This window comes from Scyliorhinus canicula, chromosome 25 (genome assembly GCF_902713615.1).
Source record: "Scyliorhinus canicula chromosome 25, sScyCan1.1, whole genome shotgun sequence".
NCBI lineage: Eukaryota > Metazoa > Chordata > Chondrichthyes > Carcharhiniformes > Scyliorhinidae > Scyliorhinus > Scyliorhinus canicula.
The window spans coordinates 11,588,700-11,594,768 of NC_052170.1; positions in this window are offsets into that span (position 1 = coordinate 11,588,700).

The following is a 6,069-nucleotide window of genomic DNA, read 5'->3' on the forward strand; positions in this document are numbered from 1 at the left end:
GGTGAAGCCTACGTGATTGGACGAGGCAGCTCTCGTCTCAATTGGAAGCCAATGTGATTCGTTACATTTTTCAAACCTGTTTCTCCTGTGTCGAACGGATTTGCGTCTCCCGCCACCTCGGGACGTCCCAAAGCGCCACCCCAACGCCGCTGAAATGCCTGTTGAAATGTGGCCGCGGTTCCCCGATACAGGGATCGCCAGCAGCCAGTTTGTACAAAGCCAAATTTCTGCAGCCAGAAATATAATTTTCATTTAATTTTTCCAATGAAGTGGGTTCGGATCCCGGCCCTGGGTCACTGTCCGTGTGGAGTTTGAACATTCTCCCCGTGTCTGCGTGGATTTCACCCCCACCACCCAAAGATGTGCAAATTAGGTGTATTGGCCACTCTAAATTGCCCCTTAATTGGAAAAAAATGATAATTGGGTACTCTAAAAAAAAAAATTTTAATTTCCAATTAAGGGACAATTTAGCACGGCCAATCCAACTACCCTTTGGGTTGTGGGGGTGAGACCCACGCAGACACGGGGAGAATGTGCAAACTTCACACGGACAATGGCCCGGGGCCGGGATCGAACCCGGGTCCTTGGAACCGTGAGGCAGCTGTGGTAACCACTGCGCCACCATGCTGCCCTAGCCAGCAATGTAATAAAGGACCAGATCATCAGTTTTCTTGTGATGTTGATTAAGGTATAAACACTGACCACGACACACTCCTTCTGGTCTACTTCAAAATAATGCCGGGCGGGGGGGGTGGGGCTCCTGTACTTAAGAGAATGAGGAACGGGATTTCGGCTGAGCTCAGGAAAACGTGACCTGTGCATTTTCAAGAATCGCAAAATGCACACGCGACCCATGTGTGACTTTAAGGGAGATTGTTATATTCACGACTCAGGCCGCCATGGTGTGTTTGAGGATTGTGGGCACGGAGACAGGCCAGACAGAAATCCCACCTCGGTTTTTTAACAGAGCAGACCAGCCACCAACACCATTTGAAGGCAATTAAAATCTTACCCCCTCACCCTCCATCCACACCCCGCGCTCCCACATGCCACCCCACAAATCCCCAATGTCACACCATGTCCGCTCAGATTTCACATGCCATCGATCACATTCCCCCATGCCATCTCACATTCCCCCATGCCCCCTCACATTCCCCCATGCCTCCTCACATTCCCCCCTGCCCCCTCACATTCCCCATGGCATCTCACATTCCCCATGCCCCCTCACATTCCCCATGCCCCCTCACATTACCCCCTGCCCCCTCACATTCCCCCTCACATTCCCCATGCCCCCTCACATTCCCCATGCCCCCTCACATTCCCCCCTTGCCCCCTCATATCCCCCCATGGCATCTCACATTCCCCATGGCATCTCACATTCCCCCCTGCCCTCTCACATTCCACCATGCCCCTCACATTCCCCCCTGCCCCCTCACATTCCCCCTTTTCCCCCTCACATCCCCCAAGCCATCTCACATTCCCCCTTGCCCCCTCACATTCCCCCCTGCCCCCTCACATCCCCCCATGCCATCTCACATTCCCCACGCCACTTCTCCAGCTCCGATGTCTCATCCATAGCCATTCACCCACTACACACTATGGTTCTCTGGATCCGGGCAATAATAAATCCTGGAACTCTCTCCCTGATGGCACTGTGAGTGCTTCTACACCACAGGGACTGCGGCGGTTCAGGAAGGCAGCTCACCACCCCCTACTCAAGGGGCAATTAGGGATGGGCATTAAACACTGGCCTAGCCAGTGGCGCCCACATCCCATAATGAACGTTAGAAAGCAATGGGAATTATTTTAAAATAACCAAAATGCCATTAAACATCTAACAATTAACCTCATAATCATTGATGCTAAAGATCCCACTAGGCATTCCGCGCCTGCAAAAAGGCCCAGAGAAAGTGGGGCAAACTTAGGAATGCAGAGGAAAATTGGATTTCCTCCAATACAAACTGAAGGGTGGCCATTCGTACATCGAAACACACCTCCGGACTCAGATGAAAATTGATTTAACATATCTGAAAGATGGCATCTCCGGCGCCTAAATTCACTTAGATTTACCACAAAGCCTGTCCACCGTCTACTAGGACACAAAGTCAGGAGTGTGATAAAGTGCTCTCCGCTTGCCTGGACGAGTGGGACTCCAACAGCACTCCAGCAGCTCAGCACCATCCAAGGCAAAGCAGCCCCCCGCTTGATTGGCAACGCATCCACAAACCTTCAACGTACATTCCCTCCACCACAGACACACCGCGTGTACCATCTAAAGGACACACCGCAGCAACTCACCACCTCTCCTTCCAAAGCATCTCCCGAACCTACGATCTCTCGTCCCTCGAGGGACCGGGGGCAGCAGGCGCATGGGGACTCATTACTCACCCCTCCCCCCCCCCCCCCCCCCCACCCCTACGTAAGCTCTGCCCCAAGCCACGCGTACATCATCCTGATTTGGAACTAATATCACCATTTCCTCACTATTGCTGGTGTTTAAATCCTGGAACTCCCTTCCTGACACCGCGTGGACTGCAGAGGTTCAAGAGGCAATTCACCACCGGGGGCGGGGGGGGGGGGAGGGGGGGGGGTGCGTGGGGGGGGGGGGGGGGTCTGGAAGTGGAGGGAGGGCGTGGAGGGGGAATTGAAAATTTAAAAAACTGAGATGTCCGAATTTATTTTAGGGAAGGATTTTATGGGGTATGGCACCGATGAGGGTAACCAGAGTTATGATTGAGATAAGCCAAGAGGCAGTGGCTTTGTGGTATTGTCCCTAGACTAGCAATCCAGAGATTATTAGTCATGCTCTGGGGACCCAGGTTCGAATCCTGCCACGGTAGATAATGAAATTTGAATTCAATACAAATTTGTAATTAAAAGTCTCGAGGTGACCATGAAACCATTGCCGATTGTAAAGGAAATCTGCCATTCTTATCTGGTCTGGCCTACATGTGGTTCCCAACCCACAGTGATGTGGTTGACTCTTAAATGCCCTCAGGAATGGGCAATAAATGCTGGTCCAGCCAGAGACACCCACATCCCATGAATAAAAAAATCATTGAATGGGAGAGTACGCTCAAGGGGCTGAATGGTCTACTTCCTTGCCTATGTTCCAATTAGGGGTGCTTTGCCCCTATCTACCGCTTTGTCGGCACACCGTGTCTCAATGGTAAGGGACCCTTGTGAGCCCTTTTCCTCCCCAAGCTGACTGAGGTAGCCATTAAGCCAAGGCCTCTTACACTCAAGCTTCGAGAGAGATTGTCTGAAAAGCTCATTTCAAAGAGGGCCAACAGAACAGAGAGACAATAACAAACTGTGGCGAGAGAATGACCTGAACTTTGATGAAAGGCAGGAAGCGGTTTATCTTGAGGAGGTGGGGGAGAGCCAGTGAGAGCGAGGGGAGAAGGTTTCTCTCGGTTATTCAATAAGACCTCGAGATAAGATGTTTAAGGGCTATGTCTGCAGTCTCTGATAATCCTCGCTGATAGTGAGGGGTCACATTCAGCACAAAACATGGAATCGGAGAATGGTAATTGCTCAGAAAGAGGCCATTCAGCCCATCATCTCCCCTGCTGGGACAAACAAGCCAGGAACAAAGGTCCACTTCCCAGTTCTTTTTCCCCTGCAGGGCCTGCATTTCGTTTCTCCTCTTCAGGGGATTATCAGGTTCTTTCTTTGATCGTCCGAACTGAATCTGCCTCCTCCAAGCTTCATAAGACCATAAGACATAGGAGCACATTTAGGCCATTTGGCCCATCGAGTCTGCTCCGCCATCCAACTATGGCTGTTTTTTTTCTCATCCCCATTCTCCTGTCTTCTCCCCATAACCCCTGATCCCCTTATCTATCTCTGTCTTAAAGACACTCAGTGATTTGGCCTCCACAGCCTTCTGCGGCAAAGAGTTCCACAGATTCACCACCCTCTGGCTGAAGAAACTCCTCCTCATCTCTGTTTTAAAGGATCGTTCCTTTAGTCTGAGATGGCGTCCTCGGGTTCTAGTTTTTCCTACAAGTGGAAACACCCTCTCCACGTCGACTCTATCCAGGCCTCGCAGTATCCTGTAAGTTTCAATAAGGTCCCTCCCTCATCCTTCTAAACTCCAACGAGTGCAGACCCAGAGTCCTCAACCGTTCCTCATACGACAAGCTCTTCATTCCGGGGATCATTCTTGTGAACCTCCTCTAGACCCTTTCCAAGGCCACTACATCCTTCCATAGATATGGGGCCCAAAACTGCTCACAATACTCCAAATGGGGTCTGACCGGAGCCTTGTGCAGCCTCAGAAGTACATCCCTGGTCTTGTATTCTAGCCCTCTCGACATAAATGCTAACATTGCATTTGCCTTCCTAACTGCCGACTGATCCTGCACGTTAACCTTCAGAGAATCATAAACGAGGTCTCGTATGTCCCTTTGTGCTTCTAATTTGCTGAGCATTTCCCCATTTATAAAATAGTCTGTGCCTCCATTCCTCATTCCAAAGTGCATGACCTCACACTTTTCCATATTGTATTCCATCTGCCACTTCTTTGCCCACTCTCCTAACCTGTCCAAGTCCTTCTGCAGCCCCCCTGCTTCCTCAATACTACCTGTCCCTCTGCATATCTTTGTATCATCTGCAAACTTAACAACAGCGCCCTCAGTTCCTTCTTCCAGAGCGTTAGTGTAGATTGTGAAAAGTTGTGGTCCCAGCACCGACCCCTGAGGCACACCACTAGTCACCGGCTGCCACCCTGAAAAAGACCCCTTTATCCCCACTCTCTGCCTCCTGCTAGTCAGCCAATCATCTATCCATGCCATACCCATTTGGCAGTTTAAAAGTCAGCCAAATGTTCTTAAGACAACAATGTGCAATCAGCGCCATTAACTTGAGATGATCTTGTTAAATATCATTTAACGAGGGCAGCACGGTGGCCTAGTGGTTAGCACAACTGCCTCACGGCGCTGAGGTCCCAGGTTCGATCCCGGCTCTGGGTCACTGTCCGTGTGGAGTTTGCACATTCTCCCCGTGTCTGCGTGGGTTTCGCCCCCCACAATCCAAAAATGTGCAGAGTAGGTGGATTGGCTACGCTAAATTGCCCCTTAATTGGAAAAAATAATTGGGTAATCTAAATTTATAAAAAAAAAATCATTTAACGCAATGCGGGCAGCACGGTAGCATGGTGGTTAGCATAAATGCTTCACAGCTCCAGGGCCCCAGGTTCGATTCCCGGCTGGGTCACTGTCTGTGTGGAGTCTACACGTCCTCCCCCTGTGTGCGTGGGTTTCCTCCGGGTGCTCCGGTTTCCTCCCACAGTCCAAAGATGTGCGGGTTAGGTGGATTGGCCGTGATAAATTGCCCGTAGTGTCCTAAAAAATAAGGTTAAGGGGGAGGTTGCTGGGTTACGGGTATAGGGTGGATACGTGGGTTTGAGTAGGGTGATCATTGCTCGGCACAACATCGAGGGCCGAAGGGCCTGTTCTGTGCTGTACTGTTCTATGTTCTATGATCTGCCTGCTGATGCCCTCTTGCATTCCTCCCCCTATCCTTACACCATGAATCCACAGGTGGGATCCACTGAAAATGTTAGACACCTGCTTGCTGGGCACCCCATCCACCATGTTGAATGTTCATCCCTTCCACCAGCGACACACAGTGGCAGCCGTGTGCACCATCTACAAGATGCACTGCAGTAACTCACCAAGGCTTGTTCAGCAGCACCTTCCAAACCCACAGCCTCTACCACAGAGAAGAACAAGGGCAGCAGACGCATGATAACCGCCAACAAGAAATGGGTGTTTATTACTGCAGTGATGTCAGAGAGTGGGTGGAGCTGGGCTGTCTGTCAGTTTTTTAGTTTCGTTTTAGGCTGTTTGCTGCAGGGTGTGTTTTAGTTTCGTTTTCAGTGTTGGAGCTGAAGCCAGACAGAGCTGGTGTGCTGCTGTTCTCTCTGCCATCAAAAGACTATCTCTTGATCATTTGGTGAATTCAGAATTCAGAAATGTTTTCAGTCGTGAATGTAAACCTAATGTGCTTCTGTTAAAAGGTGCTTCTTTTGTCTGGATGTTGTTTGGGAAGTTAGTCAGGATT